Source organism: Ctenopharyngodon idella, chromosome 13, assembly GCF_019924925.1.
Source record: "Ctenopharyngodon idella isolate HZGC_01 chromosome 13, HZGC01, whole genome shotgun sequence".
NCBI lineage: Eukaryota > Metazoa > Chordata > Actinopteri > Cypriniformes > Xenocyprididae > Ctenopharyngodon > Ctenopharyngodon idella.
The window spans coordinates 21,008,813-21,029,980 of NC_067232.1; the positions used below are offsets into that span (position 1 = coordinate 21,008,813).

Here is a 21,168-nt window from a genome sequence, read left to right on the forward strand (position 1 = left end):
GTTAACTTACGAGCAATTCAAGTTGTTGTTTTTTTTTCTGTGATATATTTCACATTTTTGTCATGTTATGTTTAAATAAGTTTCATAGGTAAGAAATGTGTTAAGTAATGCAGTGTCCAAAGATGAGACAGCAAGTTTTAAAGTTGAGAACAGTTGACGTTTATGTGTGCATTTTAAAGTTTTATGACTTTCTATTGGGTTTTGACATGCTTCACTGCCGGCGACGATGGGACACTGGACCATATGAACAGGTAAAATATGTATGGTTAAACTATGTAATGTTAGTTTTATATCGTTAGCAACTATTCGTTAACCTTGTTTGTTTTTTATGTTAAATGAAACGTTAACTGTAAAAATATATACATTCATATTTATACATTTACTCTGTATTTAAGCTGTATTTAAGTCTAAATTTAAAGTACAGTACTTTAGGATTTTATTCAACTGCACTCCATCTCAGAGGCAAATATTGTATTTATGAAAAACTGACGTTTTGGACATCACGGATATTACAGTTTGATTTAGATATTACATATTGGTGAAACCGGGGGATTGCTTACATTTATGTGAATTCACACAGAACTCCTGTCGTCACCGGCGCGCAATGAATTATGGGATAAGGTAGACCGCGAAGTGTCTTGAGATGGACGCTTCATTCCACGGGAAAACGGAGAGGGTGCATTTGAAGTCGCTTTCGAATTACGTCAGCCCTCCTCGCGCCGCGGTGACAATCGCACTTCAAAGGTCGCTTTTTTTTCCAGTTTTCTCAAGAAGAGAATACAGTGCATAAAATGGGTACATTAAAATGTGTCGATATAAATATTTTTTTAAATGTCACTTTGTCAATGAAATAGCCTAATTTCTGTACAGTTTATTTTTGTGATGTAAGTTCAAAATGAAAAGCATAAGTTGTATAGGCTACATTATATTTGTAATGTAATTTATTTGTAAATGAGCCGGAGTAATTTCTGTTAAATTGTTTTTTACGTATGTTCACATGTGTAAATAAAAGAGAATTGTTCTGTTCATTATTTATTTCTTTTATGCAACTTATTTTACATGAAACATTATACATATACAACATATACAATCATTTTTTCATCATGTAAATTAAATGTTTACATTAAAATACATCGTTCTATAGCTACATTACTTAAAGTACCTTTTACAACTATTTACAACAGAACTTAGGTTTAACATCAGAAAAAACAACATAACATTTTCAATTGACAGTACATAAAACAGAACAAAACATATTTGTGTACACTTTCATTCCGCTGAGCAGGGAGACCCTGGTGGAGCTGCTGGACCTGGATGGGCTCCACATTAGAGACCCTGGTAAGGCCTCTCTGCCGGCGGGACATCAACTGGGACGAGTGCATATTTCCACTGTCCACTGCGTATCTACCAACAGGTTTGCAGGGCTGACTCAATTGACGGCTGCCATGTAACAGATATTTTCAGAAAGGGGCAAGAATAAAAGAAATTAACTCTTAAACTCAAATCAAACCATAAAATATTTGAACATACAAAACAGATCTATGGTCCATTCAAATTTTGTCTTGGTCATCATAGCTTAAAAATTCTTGCCTGTTACAAATAGTCATGCTCAGCAGGTATATTTTAGGATATGTCAGTGCAAGTTTCTTTTAGTTAAAACAACTGAAACATGAATTTTAGTCTGGGACTAAACATTTTTAATGTTTCTTTCATATAGTGTTATATAGTGTATTTTCACCAATATGTAATATCTAAATCAAAATGTAATATCCGTGATGTCCAAAATGTCAGTTTTTCATAAATACAATATTTGTCTCTGAGATATAGTGCAGTTGAATAACATTCTAAAGTACTGTACTTTAAATTTAGACTTATATACAGCTTAAATACAGAGTAAATGTATAAATATGAATGTATATATTTTCACAGTTAACGTTTCATTTAACATAAAAAACAAACAAGGTTAACTAATAGTTGCTAACGATATAAAACTAACATTACATAGTTTAACCATACATATTTTACCTGTTCATATGGTCCGGTGTCCCGTCGTCGATGGCAGTGAAGCATGTCAAAACCCAATTGAAAATTTAAAATGCACACACAAACGTCAACTGTCTGTCACAAAGCCGCTAGCCATGTAACGACGCTCGGCTCATTGTTGCCACGTCTGGGATTGGGATACTTTTACACTTGTGCTGTGATTACGCAACTTTTGGGATGGTTTTGTTGCACAGACCTGGCAACCCACCACTCCAAAGCCCCACCCCTTTCATGCACTCCGAAGTGCGTAGCCCCTGAATTGGGACACAGCTATTGTCTTTCATTGCTCCCTTCACCAAGTGCATTCCAAACGGCTACATAATGGCATGCAAGTGCCCTGCTCTCTCCAAAGTCCCCACTTCAAGGGCTCAGCCCTTCGAAGGGAGTAGGGCATAGGGATGGTCCCTTCCATTTGGACGTGATGAGGTCATGTGACTTTTATTTTTGATTGAATACTGTTTTAAATATTTATTGTTGAATAATGCAGACTGTTTAACAGCAACCTATTTGTGCTGTATTTAATAGTAAGTAGCACTGCATTCTGAACAGGTGGTTACATTTTTGTGAAATGTGAAACAAATGGTGGATAACCCAAATGGCCAGTGTAATGTCAATTGAGTATAACAAACATGTGAGAACTTATCACACACAGGAAAAACATTGTTTCCATGTTTTAAGTATAAGAAAAAATGTAGTTTATGTCTTTTTAAATCAAACACAGGATTTCTTCTGGGATCTTAACAAATCACTCAGATCTATTAAAATAGGATCCCTTTATTTGTGATTTTTGGTTCAATTATGTATCTTTTCATGACAACTGTATGTTCGAGCTGTACATACCTGAAATAGAGCCACTAGTCTGTGTGTTGCGTCTGTTGATGTCATGTCACAAGGTCACACTGTAGGGGTGGTGTGAAATACTGAGTAATGATTTTAATGTGGCTCTGAATTCTCAAGCAGCTGTTTTAATAACATGAGGGGATTTATGATATGAGTTACTGCGTCATTGGCAGGTTATTAAATTTAATTACAAAATAATATTTACATAACAGTGTTTTATTATCATTCATGACTTGGGGGTTGAGGAAATCACCCAGTTGACTTGTGGAGGTGCAGTCTGAGATGTTAAGCTATGCGAATGTGTATTTAGGAGGTTTCTTTGGGACTTTCTTTTTATGTCTTTCTGTCTTTCTCCCACTTAAAAAAAATAAAAAATAATTTAAAAAAAAAAAACAGTAAAACAGTAAAAAAGTAAAACGAATTTACAACGTAACTTTCGGTAGCAGTGTACCTATAAAGTACGTTCGTGTAGGTATAAGCAAACAATTTGTAAAGTTTGGGGAATAAAGGGGTAACAACCAGCAAAATTATCAAATTATTTATACTGTAAGTATTTTAGAACTAAGGGGTGCTTATTCTACTATTATGATAGGCAACAATCTTACATTAGGGAGCAATTTAGTGAGAACATACACTGCATAGCTTTTTGTATTAATTGTGTACCAATGCATAAAGGCACTTTTTTTAAACGATAGAGTACAATATCAGTACATTCATACAGTCATTTTTTTGATAGCAAAAGTGCACTGATTAAGTTTGGGCTTCCGTGGCAAGGCAAGTAAAACTAAAATGATCACATTTTATATATATATATATATATATATATATATATATATATATATATATATATATATATATATATATAATATACTGTTATTCCATGTAGTTAGAGGGTAAGTGGTGCTTGTTACCCTCTTGTTCTGTGAAGTTACATGGTAAATACAATAAAAATACATACACAATCTGATATTACTGACTCTGAAACCTTTATTTGAAAAACAACTTAATTCAAAACAGATTTACAGCACTTCTTATTCATTTATTAAATTTATTTTTAAATTTAAATACCTGACAGAAAGTAACACGTTTTGTCCCTTTCTTTGTTTTTCTTGCTTCTTCCTCCTCGTTCCTCTTCTTCTTTTTCATTCTTTGTACCCCGTAATTAAAAAAAAAAAAAGCCGTTATGTATTGGTACACTATTGCAAAAAGCTAAATTGCTAAACTGCTCCCAAACTTAAGATTGTTGCCTATCATAATAGTAGAAAAAGTACCCCTTAGTTCTAAAATACTTACAGTATAAATAATTTGTTAATTTTCCTGGATGTTACATCTTCATTCCCCAAACTTTACATATTGTTCCCTTATACCTACACATATGTACTTTATAGATACGCTATAATTACTAAAAGTTATGCTGTAAATTTGTGTAATTACACAGTAATTTCTGGGCTGTAATCTAAAGCGTTACCAATGCTAATAATTGAACTCATGTTTAAAGCACTAAGGGAGTTCACAATCTTTCAGAAAACAAAGTGAAATTTATATACTGTAAGTGTGGATGTGGAACAGATGGATGGGTGAGACTTCAAACCAAGATCTCAAACAGACAAAATAGATCTGACATCACAGACAGTCAAAAGGCCTTTGTGTGGGTAAGAGGGCACAAATCTGGCTTCAGTCTGGACATGGCATTGGATCCACTTAGGCATAGTCCTTATAAGTGCAGCTTTTTCCTTCACATTTTCATCAGTGACTCAAAGGGGAAATTCATTTATTGAAATGGATTTAAAAATAGAAAAAATGGAGCTGAGCTGACAGGAATTTAGCAGGGTGCTGAGGTGGGCTATGCACTTTTTTTAATCTCACTTATTTGCTCATATAATGGGTTTTATAGTGCAGTCCAGTGTGTGGGTCAGGGAAGAGCTGTTGGACTTGTAGCAGTATAGGAATATTTCAATTGTATCATTTCGCAGGACAAAAGCGAAGGGTCCCTCTCTCCCATCTGACCCCATAATACATGGCAGGACCAAATCCACAGCCCATTGCAAATGAGTGCGTGCAAAGTGCTTGCAAACAGACACAGGCACTGACTGCTAATGAGATGGTTATGCTTCCCACCGCTGCCTGTTTCTGGAGTTTTGAGCTACGGAATTAATGCCTGCCACATTCCTACAGGCAGGGTGCAAGCAGCTATGGAAAAGACATAGTGGCCCGGGTGACACACTAATTAACCCTTTGGTGGAAGGGGTAGAGGAGCCTTTTCAGCTCTAGAGATGTCTAGAAATCTTTTGTGTCAATTGTGTGTGTCTGAATGCTGTGTGTTTGTGTGTCATATTCATATATTTTGAATATTCATATATTCAAATATTTACATTTATTTAGCACAAGACAAAATGATCCCATTCAAAAGTTTACATCTCCTTTGTTCTTAATATTTGGTTTCTCAGAATGCTCTGCACATTTATGTTCTCAACCACAGTAGCCTACATTATGTTGAAACCTCATACACCTCTATAAAAAAATAAGTTAAACAGCAAGAAGAATTTCCATTTTTGTCTCAAAGTTTTGAACAGAATAATTTGGGTTTTTGTTATTTTGTCTTGTGGAATATAATTCAATGACATGTAAATAAATAAACCAAAACAATTGATTTAAGCTCTCTAAATTGCAAAACACATTATCCATGTAAACTTATGAGAAAAGTGGTATATAAACTCATGAGCACTGTATGCTGTATGAGTGTTTTTGGAAGTTGCACTGAGACTGTTTGAAACAGGAGGGGGTTATTTATGAAACCAAAAGCACACTTAGTCATTCGTCATGATAAATGTGAAAAGTGCTGAGGCCAACAGCGACCTGAAAAACAAATCTCTTCCTGAGGCATGGGAAGTGCTTCCAGATTGACTTGTCTCAGGTGTTTCCATGTGGTTTATGTTGTGGTATATTTCCCCATCTCTGCAATGAATAAAAAGGAGGGGGGGGATGTATGTTGTTGTACTCCCAGAAAAGAAAGCACACCTATATATTCACATAAAACATTTGTTATCCAGTTGTTACCCCATATACAAATAAATATGCACTATGTGGAAACCCTGTTCTAATTCAGGACTTCAGCTATTCCAGTAATTCCAGTAAAAACAACTTCTGTGCTTCTAGCTTTGTTCCAACAGTTTGTGGTGTCCTTTTACACAAAGTGAAGTACAAAAAGACATATTTTTGAACTGATATGGTTATGTGTTTACATTGCTTTAAAGGTGCTGTAAGCTAGTCGTGGGCATTAGCATCGCTAAAATTAGCAAAGGTATTTGTCTAAATACATTTACCATCAGTGAGGTAGCATTGCTATTTTTTAAATAATGTGGTTTTTCAGTAGCAAAGCTATTTTATTAAATTGTGAAGTAACATTGCGAACAGCTACAATGCTATATTTTTCTTAATATCAGAACAATGTCCAATTTGAGAATAAATTACTCGTTAAAGTCCCTCTGAAATCAAAATTTAAAATTTTTTAGCTTTTAGCATGAATATGTTAGCCTTAAGGTTATTAATAAGCTGGTGTGTTCCAAAACAAATGACAAAATTCGCATCTAAGAAATATAAACATTCAAAACTTACAGTCTCTCACTTTCGCTAAAATGGATCACGGATTTCATGACATCACATCACACCTCCTCCTACACTATCAACAGACGCTGAAGCCTCAGCTGAAATTGGTCATTTGCTCACACATTTACTAGTTTCTACATGGTGAATGGCACATAGTGCACCATATAGAGAATAGGGAACGATTCAGACAGTGTAAATATGCTTTCCTTTAACGCGAATGAAGTCCGTTTTCACGTTAGTGTCACATGAACCGCCGCAACGCGAGCAGCACAGTTTGCTCTGGCCCAGAGACACAAGAGCACAGAGCGGATCATATGCGCGAGTCGGCACAGACCACAGAAGGTATTGGACGCATTTGAATTCTGCACAGAATGCTGTATATAAGTGACATAAAGGACATTATGAGGAGAAACGGTTAGAGATTAGAAGGAAACAGGTTTTACAGAGTCTAACGGCTCTGGCCAAGCTGTAACATAAACAAAACGCTACTGGCTATTTAAAAAGGGGGCGGGGCTGTTCGATATATCGCCCTGTCTTGCTGTTTCAGTTGAAATTACGTCAACACATTGAATAATGCTGCGCGTTCCAACACTCTTCAGTGGGCCTTTAACACTTTAGAATACTGTTCTGTTATTAATGAATAACTACACAGGAACAAATGAGTAACACATTATTAGCACTCTAGTAACTACTTTTAACTAACAAGAAACTGTGATTAACGAATTAGTAAGTAACAGTGCTCAGTTGAATGTGGTAGTTCACTATTAGCAAATCCGTAGCTACTATTTTTTTCATACCTCCCAGGAAACTACTAAGAACTACTATATACAGGTTCATAATTAACATGAATAATGCATAATGTATAATTAATTCTGAAGTGAAGGTCATGGTAACCCACTAGTAATGACTGAAGTATTACCAAATCCTTCAGAAAGATTTGCTAATTATTTGGATCTGTATTCCAAAGTGAGAAATATGATAACTCTCTAATAACTACTGAAGTCATTGTAAACTTTTGAGGTTTTTGTAAGATTTTGGATAGTAATGACTCAAGTGTTACTACATCATTCTAAAGGAACTACTAATTATTTGGATCATTATTCTAAAGTGAAGATCATAGTAACCCATTAGTAATTACTTAAGTGTTACCAAATCCATTAAAAGGAATTACTATACCAAACTGTACAAAAACATACAAATAATAAATAATCCCATAATAAAACTCTTCAAGCAGCATTTGTATAAATATCTATCTATAACTATCATGAACAGTAGTTCTAGTGTGTGGAAGAATGTATGTGAATGTGTATTTGATACTCCCAAGTCAATAAGTAGATTTTTTACTAAAGTGAGTCAGTGCCTGTCTCAACATCTATGGTGTCTTTCCAGTTTGGTTTTAGTAATATGGGATTTGGGCCTAAATTGAATGTTCCATAAGATGTTTTAGATTGGGTTGAAGCCGGCTGGCTGAGAATTTTAACTGGGTGTATACTGTCAGGCATCTCAGATTTATGTCCTTTGAGATCTAAAACACTGGATTTATTATTAAAACTTATGGTTACACAATAATTGAGGCAAAGAGCTGTTCTTTTAGAGGGGAATTTGGTAAAGGAGAGGAACATGGTTTGGCCTGTTTAGGTATTCGCTAATGACATGACACCTTCCCATATTGTGCCAAATTAAGTATGCATTATAGCCAAGGTTAATGTTCAATTTTAGATTGCTGTTTTGTCTCATAGTTCTATTCATCATTATAATCATATTCAGTGTTTATGGATCCTTCAGGTGTCACTTAATTTCTGGCCTCCGGCTGAGAACAGCTTGTTTCTATTTAGAAGTAATCTACAGTACCCACATTGTTTGGCTGGGTGTGAAAGGGCAACATACAATCATTTCCTCCCTGCAGTGTCTGGAAATGACAAACTACAAGTAGCCATGGTAATATTTTATCAGTAAATTTCAAAAGTGTGTCAGTAGCTCAGCTCTTTTCAAAATAGTCTATGATTTTCAGTAATTTTTTGCAAAGATCTGGGGCCTCATTTATAAAATGTTGCGCAGAAACCGTCCTAAATTTGATCTTACGATCATTTCTCCGATGTGATTCATGGAATGAACGTACACACAGAAAAAGAGTGTACGCCGCTCTTTCAGACGTGAAATCTATAAAATCGCAAATGATCTTGAACTTGCGTGCAGCTGAATGGTTTCAGTTCTCCACGTTTTAAACAACACCTGATTAATGTCGTTTACATATAAAAGATCACCAGTCATCGTCCAAATCCTTGGCGAGCTGCAAGAATAGCTTAGATTTCCAAAAACCTGCAGTAATCTGACCAGGAAAACGGTGTACGTCTGCTCAGACCCTAACGTGGCTCTAAGCACTTTTCCCCATCAAAGACCATTTTTATAAATATAAGCATAGGTGTGGATTTAAGCGTACACACACTGTAAGATCAAATCTGTGCGTACGCACGCTTTCTTAACAGTTTATGTTCACTTAAGACATGAGTTATAACCGACTGTGTTTATGTAAATACTCCGTAACTGTTTGTGTATTTGAACAATCAAGTGCAGAAAGCCACGAGAGAACTGAATTCAGGATTGCATGCTGTCTGAGAGACATGTCTTTCTGGGCGCTTCGAATGAATGTCAGTAAACGCGAGTATCACACTGAGCTCTTTTATCATGGCTTATTTCTCCTAATACCTCTTTTTAACATCATACACACCCCGCTCTTTATTTTCTCATTCATGAGTGTTTATCAATCTAAAGTGTCAGCAACGTAGTACTGTGGTACGCGTATATACATACCATGATATAAATGCTATAACAAAATCTCTATCAATAAATACTTTATCGTCTCCAGCCCTAGCTGAAATTATAAATTCTATGTTCATTTTGAGGTTTATGTGTGAACCATGTGCTTCTCAGATGATATTATCATAAAAACAGGATTGTAAGAAGTTGCCTAACAGTGTGCCTTGATGCAAATATATATTAGGGATGTAACGATATCAAAATTTAACGGTAAGATAATACCTCAGAGTATTATTGCGATATTTAAAAAAAAAAAAAAAAAAGACAAATGGCACTTTTTTCCAAGTCTTCGTAAGTGTTAACAAACTATGTACAGCTGTATTTTTAGATTAACAAATACAGTAACAAATGTATTGCTTATGGTTAGTTCATATTAGTTAATACATTATCTAATGTTAAGAAATTAACCTTATTGTAAAGTGTTACCACAAATTCAACACAAATAAGATGCTTGAACACACATGTTGTCACAGTCACCAGATCTGTCACCAGCACCGGCACTACATTTCCCAGTGTCCCTCCTGTTCCTCACCTGCACTCGATCATCATCACTCGCACCTGAAGACAATCATCATCACTACTCATCAGCACTCCCTTTATAAGCTGTCACTATGTGTTGTGTGTTACCTGCTCCTGTATATCCTCCTGTTGGACTATTAAGTAAAGACTTGTTTGAATGTTCATCTTCTTCTTCGTGTGTTTCCTACACAAGCAACGCCTGACAGTAGACCGGACCTCCCAATGGATGAATGGGAAAAATTCATCAATGTGGCTCAGGAGAGCCACGATTTCCTATCCTTCTCATCAGCACTTTTTCACCTCGCTCTCACCAGCCTGCTGGAGGATGAATCCCTGAAGATCCTGTTCTGGATCGAGGCGAACTTCCACGGCCCCAGCAACCTCCCAGACACCACCGGCTTGAACTGGAAAGAATCCATGTTGAAGTGTCTGGAGAGCAAATGGCCCCGATCCAGAACCCTGCCCAGCCCAGTTCCCAGTCAGAGACCCACTGCAGATGGAGTGAACGACTCCGCCGTGACATCAGAGCCCGCGCCAGGAGGAGCGACCGAGCATGACATCACCCCGGAGCCTGAGGGGCTTCCATCTGAGGATAGGTCCAAGTCGGCAGTCCCAGTCAGCGTCGAGGGTGTCGGAGTCGAAGGGCCGGCCAGAAGCCCCGCCCACCCGCCCGTCACTGAGAGTGAGTTCACCAACATCCACATAACTCCTCATCTGCCTGACCATTCTCTACTGGACTCACTAGTCCCACCCAGCCTCCCTCTCCCACATCCTCTCCTTGATATGTCTGTCAGCTCGTCGTCCCTGCCTTCTTCACAGACCCCAGCCACGTCTGCTGTCCTGCCCGAGCTGTCCCCCATCAGTCCCGCGGTATCACCGTCATCTCCTCTCAGTGATGTGGTTCCATCGTGGGCCTACTGTGAGCCACCTCCTTCTGGGCATGAGGATCCCGTGGCTCCGCCTCCGGCTTCTGTCCTGGTCTCTCCACCTCTACCTGTCACCCTGACTCCTCCACCTGCGCTCCTTCCTCCCTCGATGTCTGCTGGGACCTACGAGCTTTCGGCTTCGCGGAGCTTCCTTGGACCGTCAGCTTCACCCGGGTTGGATGTCGCTTCACCTGTGCAATGGACTTGCAGGCCGTTCGTTGCTCTCCGGCCCTCCACCCCTACTGCTCCGGCTAGCTCCGCCCTCCCTCAGGCTCCGCCTCCGCCCTCGGTCGCTCCAGCTACACCTCAGCCCTCCGGATCCCTGCATCCATCTCAGGGGGTCGTCGCTGCGGCTTCGTCACGGTCGTCTGGGTCGTCGGCATCGATCCACTCCATCTGCCCTCCATCTGTGCCGTGGGTTCCTCATCCATCATCGCCATCGCCTTCGTTCGTCCCCAAGGTGGCGCTGAGGCCATCACCACCATGGCTCCTCCCTCCAGCGCTGCCGCCGTGGTCCACCATCCTGGCTGGGGACTGGGTCACCACCTGGCTCATCCGCCAACACACACGTCCTCCTCCTAAGCCACCTCCAGCATCATCCTCCTTTTCTTCACTCCGTCCACCTCCAGAACCCCCTCCGGCCCTCCCCTTTGGATGTTTCATTACAGCGCGAGGACGCGCCTTGCCGGAGGGGGATGTACTGTCACAGTCACCAGATCTGTCACCAGCACCGGCACTACATTTCCCAGCGTCCCTCCTGTTCCTCACCTGCACTCGATCATCATCACCCGCACCCGAAGATGATCATCATCATCACCACTCATCAGCACTCCCTTTATAAGCTGTCACTATCCTCACCACTGTGTCTGGTCTCGTTTGTGTGTTGTGTTGCGTGTTACCTGCTCCTGTATATTCTCCTGTTGGATTATTAAGTAAAGACTTGTTTAAATGTTCATCTTCTTCTTCGTGTGTTTCCTACGCAAGCAACGCCTGACACATTTAAGATCCAGACAGGTGAAACAGAATGTTTTTGTAAGTTGGATTCATAAAAATTTCACCTGTTTCTGAAACAATGATTCAGTGATTGATACATTTTTAAGAGTATTTTGTTGCCACCTAGTGGCGTAACAAAGCAATCGAAACAGTCGTTATTAAACGTTATTTATTCTATTTGGAACTGTAACATAGACGTCAGCGTTTATATCTGAATAATAAACTTTTGTATACTTCTGTGATAATTGGAATATTTGTAACAGAAATAATGATACTGCGTGTTTGAAAAAAAAATGTTTGTGAAGCTGTTTATCTAACATGACAGCGTGAATGCAGATTTGAATGTCACAATTATATTTTTGTCAAAGGTTTAATATACACGGGCGAATCATTGTCACTTAGGAATTAGATCATGTGGGTGATGAAATCGAGAACACAGTCTTTTAAAGATTAATTGTGCAGTTCTCTCTCTCTATGCACTGATATCTGACGTATATGAGTAGCGCGAGGGCTTTTCTATAATATTCATGAGGTGAGATGTCTCTATTAAAGGATACACTCCTCACACTTCACCCACCGATCACACCAGAACCGTTTTCGGTACCAGACTGAAAAAAAACTACACACTTCCCCGGGAAGTCCTATCCTTTCATACAGTCATGTGACCACAATAATATAAAGACGATTTTGCTTTCGCGATACCATGAATATATATATATATATATATATATATATATATATACAGGTGCTGGTCATATAATTAGAATATCATCAAAAAGTTGATTTATTTCACTAATTCCATTCAAAAAGTGAAACTTGTATATTATATTCATTCATTACACACAGACTGATATATTTCAAATGTTTATTTCTTTTAATTTTGATGATTATAACTGACAACTAAGGAAAATCCCAAATTCAGTATCTCAGAAAATTAGAATATTACTTAAGACCAATACAAAGAAAGGATTTTTAGAAATCTTGGCCAACTGAAAAGTATGAACATGAAAAGTATGAGCATGTACAGCACTCAATACTTAGTTGGGGCTCCTTTTGCCTGAATTACTGCAGCAATGCGGCGTGGCATGGAGTCGATCCGTCTGTGGCACTGCTCAGGTGTTATAAGAGCCCAGGTTGCTCTGATAGTGGCCTTCAGCTCTTCTGCATTGTTGGGTCTGGCATATCGCATCTTCCTCTTCACAATACCCCATAGATTTTCTATGAGGTTGAGGTCAGGCGAGTTTGCTGGCCAATTAAGAACAGGGATACCATGGTCCTTAAACCAGGTACTGGTAGCTTTGGCACTCTGTGCAGGTGCCAAGTCCTGCTGGAAAATGAAATCTGCATCTCCATAAAGTTGGTCAGCAGCAGGAAGCATGAAGTGCTCTAAAACTTCCTGGTATACGGCTGCGTTGACCTTGGACCTCAGAAAACACAGTGGACCAACACCAGCAGATGACATGGCACCCCAAACTATCACTGACTGTGGAAACTTCACACTGGGCCTCAAGCAACGTCGATTGTGTGCCTCTCCTCTCTTCCTCCAGATTCTGGGACCCTGATTTCCAAAGGAAATGCAAAATTTACTTTCATCAGAGAACATAACTTTGGACCACTCAGCAGCAGTCCAGTCCTTTTTGTCTTTAGCCCAGGCGAGACGCTTCTGACGCTGTCTGTTGTTCAAGAGTGGCTTGACACAAAGAATGCGACAGCTGAAACCCATGTCTTGCATATGTCTGTGCGTAGTGGTTCTTGAAGCACTGACTCCAGCTGCAGTCCACTCTTTGTGAATCTCCCCCACATTTTTGAATGGGTTTTGTTTCACAATCCTCTCCAGGGTGCGGTTATCCCTATTGCTTGTACACTTTTTTTCTACCACATCTTTTCCTTCCCTTCGCCTCTCTATTAATGTGCTTGGACACAGAGCTCTGTGAACAGCCAGCCTCTTTTGCAATGACCTTTTGTGTCTTGCCCTCCTTGTGCAAGGTGACAATGGTCGTCTTTTGGACAACTGTCAAGTCAGCAGTCTTCCCCATGATTGTGTAGCCTACAGAACTAGACTGAGACACCATTTAAAGGCCTTTGCAGGTGTTTTGAGTTAATTAGCTGATTAGAGTGTGGCACCAGGTGTCTTCAATATTGAACCTTTTCACAATATTCTAATTTTCTGAGATTTGGGATTTTCCTTAGTTGTCAGTAATAATCATCAAAATTAAAAGAAATAAACATTTGAAATATATCAGTCTGTGTGTAATGAATGAATATAATATACAAGTTTCACTTTTTGAATGGAATTAGTGAAATAAATCAACTTTTTGATGATATTCTTATTATGTGACCAGCACCTGTATATATATATATATATATATATATATATATATATATATATATATCAAAACAACCCTGCAGTGCCATCTCTGTTTTCTCACAGTAACTCAGTGGCAAGTTCTATGAAACAGGATGGTTTTAATGCAGGCTTTGTGGGAGCCAAATCTGGGTAGGCTGTGAGCACAAATATATCACCAAAACACATTTCTTCATTGTGGTTGAAATAAATACATAGGGGCTCTGAACAAAGTTCAACTACTTATTTGAGCTTGTGGCTTTGACTCTTTCTTTCCACGTTCACAATTCTCTAGTGGCATACTCATCAAAACATTGGTGAAATATGACTGTGTGCTGGGGTTATTAAAACTGTTATTATCATGGGTGAGTGGGGTTTGACAGGACCTGACTGTCACTGTAATAACCGGATGGTTCAGTTCTGGGCTCCTTGGACTGAAGGAGAGACCAAAAGCAGTCACGAAGCCCCTCTATGTGGTATGTCAGTAGTTCCCCTTGCCCTTCTGCATGCACAGAAATAACCAGATCATCTTGAATGCATGTGAATGTGTTCTCATGTGTTCTCATGCAAAAAGCCATGAATGGATACAGATATGCACAAATGAGCACTAAATACCTTAAACTTAAACATATTAACTCAGCTGACTTCCCAAAAATTTCCATAACCAAAACATTTATTTCAGGCTTTGTCAGTCTGGTGTAGCTAAGAAGGCCTCATTATCCAAAACATCATTTCAATATTCCTGCTCTATCGTTTCTCCAAAAAATCCTGTCTAAGAGGTCTTAAAAACAGATTTTCCACCTAAAGCCCCTGCTGCAGATCAACATGTCTGCACCAACAAGCAAGGAGTCTGACCCATGAAATACGAGTATAAAAACAAAGGCTTCCCTTCACGAGTCGCCCTGTAGCCTGGTCCCTTCCCCCAGCCCTGTCCCCCACTTCTTCATTAATCACCCCCACATGCAAAAAACATGCCTGTCCGGAGTGAATTGTGGCTCTTTTGGTCACTGAAAGGGTTGTGTATGTCCCTGAGCTACCCACAAGCCCTTGCTGTTCTTGGTGGCCTGTTTATTTGGCCCCAGTAATGGTCTCTGTCACAGGCGATTGACGAGAAGAGACCCTGATTTACTCCAGGTGCCTGTTTACTTATTGTCCAATCTCTTGAGCTGCCCTGACCTCTGACCCCTGGCTCTGAGGTTGACCCATGGCTTAATGAGTGAGAGGGTCAGTGTTTGTGCTCCTAGAGTCGGGCGGCATGAAGATTTAGGGTGGAATGTGTGAGAATGTGTTTGTGTTTGAAGAAACAGATAATTTAGTAACATAAGAACATAGATTTGAGATAAGATAAGAACATTTCGTCATTTAAAGTGCCCCTATTATGCTATTTTAAAGGTTCCTATTTGAGCTTTGGATGTCTCCTACAATAGGTTTACAATGTTTAATTTTCTTATATGTTTCAGCATAACCTCTTTTTTCATAGTGTCTGAAAAGGCTCCATAAAAAAATTCAGTCTCTCTAAAGCCCTCCTTTCTGCGAACCTGCTCTTCTCTGACTGGTCAGATGGCCCAGTCTGTTTTAATTGGTCTACTGCTTACCTCATCTTTTGGAATTGCATGCAAAGTGGACAGCATCTTCTTGACATGACAACATCACAAACCAAACTCTTCCATGCCTCAGCTGCAACTACAGTGTTTGAGGGAGGGTCAAAGTAGGCACTTAATATTATACTTAATATTCAGCAATATTATTGACTTGACCGCACTGACACTATTGGATGAGAACTGAACCAAGCTGAATGATGACATCACTGTTTTCTGCATAGCTGCTTTATATTTGAAATTGAACTCATTCCATAATTGAAGAACTGCTGAGCTGATTTCCGTTGAATAATGACACTATTGTCTTTTTAGAGCTGTTTTAAGCAGAATTGAATTCTGTTTGCATTGAGTTATTTTGCTGTTTATCACTATAAAGCTGCTTTGAAACAATCTGTATTGTATAATGCGCTTATATAAAGGTAACTAAATAAAGGTGACTTGACTTGAGTTGACGATATTCACGGGCAGCCAGTGATGACCATAAGCTGGCATTATGCAAATTTGTTACAAACCTATGAAGGTTTGTTATAGAAAATGAGACTGGAATTGCTGACAACTCGTTTCGGCAGTTCAAAATCAATTATTTTTTTTTATTTATTTATTTTTTTTAGGAGACAATAACTTCATTTGTTGTCTACATTAATCTTTAAAACTTTACAGACCTTTTACATTCACAAACAGCTATTAGACACTGCATGAAAGGTAATATTCCAAAAAGCATAATAGGGGCACTTTAAAGAATTTTGATGGACAATTCAAAATGCTTCTCCTGTCATTTCTTTTCCTGTCATTTCCTGTAAAGGAGGGGTTTAGAGAGACTGAATCCTTTAGCAGGGCTCTGTTCTCATTCACTTGTGTTGCCTTCCATGCCAGAACATGCTCACAAAACTCTGATCATGTGCCACAGAGAAAAGGGAGAAAAGGTGGGTGACAGATACCAGTCATTGCTTTGTCAATAGACTTGTTCCCCTTATGAAAAAGAAGTATACTTCAAGTTAATTTTATGAAGTATACTTAAGTAATGTTCAAGTACATTTTTTAAGTATACTTTATGTAGTAAGTATACTAGTATCAATGTACTAGTAGTAAACTTGTAAGTGTACTATTTCAGTACTGCTTGTAACTAAACTGGCCCAATTGAAGAATACATTTAAGTGTACTATAAGTGTAACAGTAGTACAACTTTCAGTGCACAACTAGTTCACAGCTACATTTCTCATTTGTACTGTATTTTTACTACAAGTGAACTTAAGTATACTAGTAGTTTACTATTTTAATACTAGTAGTACATTTTTTTAGTATATGAAAGTATACTTTCAAGTATACTCTCAGAAAACTACTAGTTTAGTGCAAGTATACTTGTACGTTTTCTTTAAAGGGGGGGGGGGGGGGGTATCACACACAGTTTCTGCCAATCTCATGTTAAACTTAAGTACCTATAGAGTAGTATAGCATCCTTCATATCGCCGAAAAGTCTTTAGTTTTATCATATTTATAAAAGATACATACGCTGTACCGAGCCTGGAGGCATGTCGTGTGAGTGGAGATAGAGTGACGAGCTGTCACAAGCACGCGCAGCTTTTGTGTAGAGATCGTCTGCAAGCTATCAATGGTCAGCTAAATTTAAACACACACAATACACCATCGCATTATCCATGGATAACTTTTGAATCATAATGAATATAGCGTATAGTGAATGATGAATAATTAATTTTTTGAATTCACTACGTTCGTATTGTTTACATTATATGCACTTAGGCGCCTATTGCCAACAAAACAGACATTTGAAGCAGTTTTACTCACCACCTGCGGTTCCGACTCATGACCGGGATCATTATCGCTGTGACCGCTCCATCTTTCAGTTTCAAACGATCTGTAAATCCAGTGTGGAACTGGGCCTTGTTTATGAAACCATAAGCGCCGATCCTGAGGGCTCGAGCAGCCACGGAAAAACACGAGACATTCTCCATTCATTTTAACCAATAAAAAAGTGATTGAGACTATCAGTTTCTATGGTTATTTTAATAACAAATATCGAGAGCGCATCAATGTAATGCTTGAGCACAAATCTCTCAGCTCCACTGGGTTCTTTGGGAAGCAAGGTTATCTTTCCCTCACAACCAAAAACACACTTCTTTGGTGACATTGTTGATTTCATGGTCTAAAAACAAAGTGACAAATCTTTCTCAAGCAAGTCCTGCGCAGCGCTGCTGATGACTTCCGTAAAGCTGAATGCGTGTTGATGGGCGTGCTCTTGCTCTCTCGCTCTGGTCAACGTGTGTGCGCGCGCGCTCTTCCGGGAGTAGTGCCTGTACAAGGAATTCCGCCCCCGTTTACGTCACTCAGGCCCATATTCGATAAAAAGAGCCCGAGGTTCATGAGGAAACTTTGGCCATGTTTGGCATGAGAATCCAACTCTTTAACAGTGTAAATAAGTCAGAATGCATGAAATAGCATTATACCCCCCCTTTAAGTGAACATAACGTCACACTTATAATTTACTTTTTATATATTATTGTATCATGCATGATTTATAAATCAAGGGAACTAAATAGTAAATCGTGTGTACGTTTTAGTAAATAGAGGGAACAAAATAATAAATTGTGCGCACAATTTAGCCTACTATTTTTTTCTTGCATGTCATGTCCAGGACTCCGTATTTAACTGTACTTTTTCCATTTTAAAAACGTTTTATTCTAGCTTCATGAATCCTTTTTTTATCAGCACTTGAATGTGGGTAAGTTTCATTTAAAAAATGCAACATTTTAAACAAAAAGCTGAGAAAATTGCATTTTTGTCAAAGACATCCCAATGAGGTTCAGAACAATGATCAAGAGTAGATCAAGTCCATAAACACCCCCAAAACTTCACAGTCCTATAGCTCGTCCTGTGTTGGCATTTCATTCAGTAATGTTAGGCAGTTTTGATTTACATGCTGTTTAATGTTTGATGATCGTGTTATTTTACATTTGCGTAAGCAATCTTCTATAATTGTTTCAGCTTCTTCTTCTCCTTTGTTTTGATCCAGAGATTCTGTACTCTTTCAGAAGATGCGACAGAGTGCCCCCTACTGTATTACAGTGAAAACACTGATAGCCTGACAATTCAGTCAATGGCGCAGAAAGAGTTAAGTAGATTTTAAGTAAATTCCTATGTACACTACAGTTGGACTAGCCTACACAAAAATTCAGATACTCAGAATTAGGAACATTTCTGTTTTCTTTATAAATCAATATTTTCAAACAATGTAATTTTATAAGACAGTATGTAAAACTATGTGAAAAAAATATTTAATAGGCTACTCAATCAAAAGATTAAACACAACTACAAGCCAAGTATACTTAGAATACTTAATTATACATTTAAGTATATCTCAATCAAAAGACTGATACAAGTAGGCCAAATATACTTTGACATTTCTGCCAGTATAAGTCAAGTAAGCTATACTTAAGTGCAATTTTAAGTATATTTCTGAGAAGTACATAAAAAGTAGACTGAAAATATACTTTCTTATTTTTAGTTTAAAGGGGTGGTTCATTGCGATTTAACTTTTTTTAACTTTAGTTAGTGTGTAATGTTGCTGCTTGAGCATAAACAGTCTGCAAAGTTACAGCTCTGAAAGTTCAGTGCAAACGGAGATATTGTCTTTTAAAGTAATGGCAGTTTAATGCCTACAAAAACGACCAGTTTGGACTACAACGAGCTTCTTCCCGGGTTGGTGACATCATAAACCCTGCATTTAACTTAAACCCTGCCCACGGGAATACACAAGAAAGTGGGCGAGGCCATGTTGCGCGGCATTATGGAAGCGGAAGAGTTGTCTACACCGGACACGCGGCACGTGTCCCTGTCCGATGCATCAATAGATAATAGAACCCATTATAACCAGTGATATTGTCTACACTGGATGCGGCGCTGAAGAATATAAACAATATCTTTACAAAAATGCTACTACTCAGTAATGTATTCGTAACATTTACAAGTGACAGCATATCTAATCACTTTGACACAATGTACTGAAGCACATGTAACAACTAATGGTAAGGGGCGTGGCGTTTCCAGACACTTCAACGAAACACAATACACTGGGCCAGCTAACCAATCTGAGCCCATTGCGTATTTCAGAGGGAGTGGTATCATAGAACCAGGAAGTCAAACCAGCTGTTCAAATGACAATGGAAACAGCGGTGTAGAATAAAGGGAAAATATATGAAAAATGTTTTTTTTAAAAAAAAGAAGCATTAAGATATGTTAAACTGTGCCCCATAAACACAATCAAGCCTAGAAAAAAAACAGTGAACCACCCCTTTAAAAGAAGTATATTAATAGCACACTTGAATAAACTTCTTTTCGTAAGGGTCATGTTAGCTGAGCTTAAACTTTCACTAAAGCTAGCTTTAGCAGCAACAGCTCCTTCATTTCTGTAGTATCCTGTTCATACTATGTAGGCTTCTTTAGGCTAAGGATCACAAGACAATACTGTAGGCTATAGTACCTTTGTTTACTGTACACTGAGCTTAAAGATTTCCTACAGTATGGTTCACAGTAAAGATTTGCTCAGATCTCTCTCTCTCTCTCTCTGTATATACACTATATTACCAAAAGTTTTGAGATGCCTGTCTTTACGTGCACATGAAATTTAATGACATCCCATTCTTAATCTGTAGGGTTTAATATGGAGTTGGCCCACCCTTTGCAGCTATAACAGCCTCAACTCTTCTGGGAAGGCTTTCCACAAGGTTTAGGAGTGTGTTTATGGGAATTTTTGACCATTCTTCTAGAAGCGCATTTGTGAGGTTAGGCAGTGATGTTGGCGAGAAGGCCTGGCTCGCAGTCTCTGCTCTAATTCATCCCAAAGGTGTTCTATCGGGTTGAGGTCAGGACTCTGTGCAGGCCAGTCAAATTCCTCCACCCCAAACTCGCTCATCCATGTCTTTATGGACCTTGCTTTGTACACTGGTGTGCAGTCATGTTGGAACAGGAAAGGGCCATGCCCAAACTGTTCCCACAAAGTTGGGAGCATGAAATTGTCCAAAATGTCTTTTAACATTAAGTGTTCCTTTCACTGGAACTAAGGGGCCAAGCCCCACCCCTGAAAAACAACACCACACCAAACTTTACACTTACCACAATGCAGTCACGCAAGTACTGTTCTTCTGGCAACCGCCAAACCCAGACTCGTCCATTGGATTGCCAGACAGAGAAGCATGATTCGTCACTCCAGAGAACATGTCTCCACTGCTCTAGAGTCCAGTGGCGGTGTGCTTTACACCACTGCATCCGACGCTTTGCATTGCACTTGGTGATGTAAGGTTTGGATGCAGCTGCTCGGCCATGGAAACCCATTCCATGAAGCTCCCTACGCACTGTTCTTGAGCTAATCTGAAGGCCACATGAAGTTTGGAGGTCTGTAGCTATTGACTCTGCAGAAAGTTGGCGACTTCTGTGCACTGTGCGCCTCAGCATGCGCTGACCCCGCTCT

General features: G+C 38.9%; 1 long non-coding RNA gene across 2 annotated transcripts in view; it reads left to right on the forward strand.

Moving 5' to 3' along the window:
• The first annotated feature begins 2,350 nt into the window (after nt 1–2,350).
• Nucleotides 2,351–21,168, forward strand: part of LOC127524959 (uncharacterized) — a 53,207-nt gene continuing 34,389 nt past the window's right edge. For both annotated transcript variants that reach the window (XR_007933217.1, XR_007933218.1), the window contains exon 1: nt 2,351–2,469. This is a non-coding gene — a long non-coding RNA (uncharacterized LOC127524959). The remainder of the gene's footprint in view (nt 2,470–21,168) is intronic.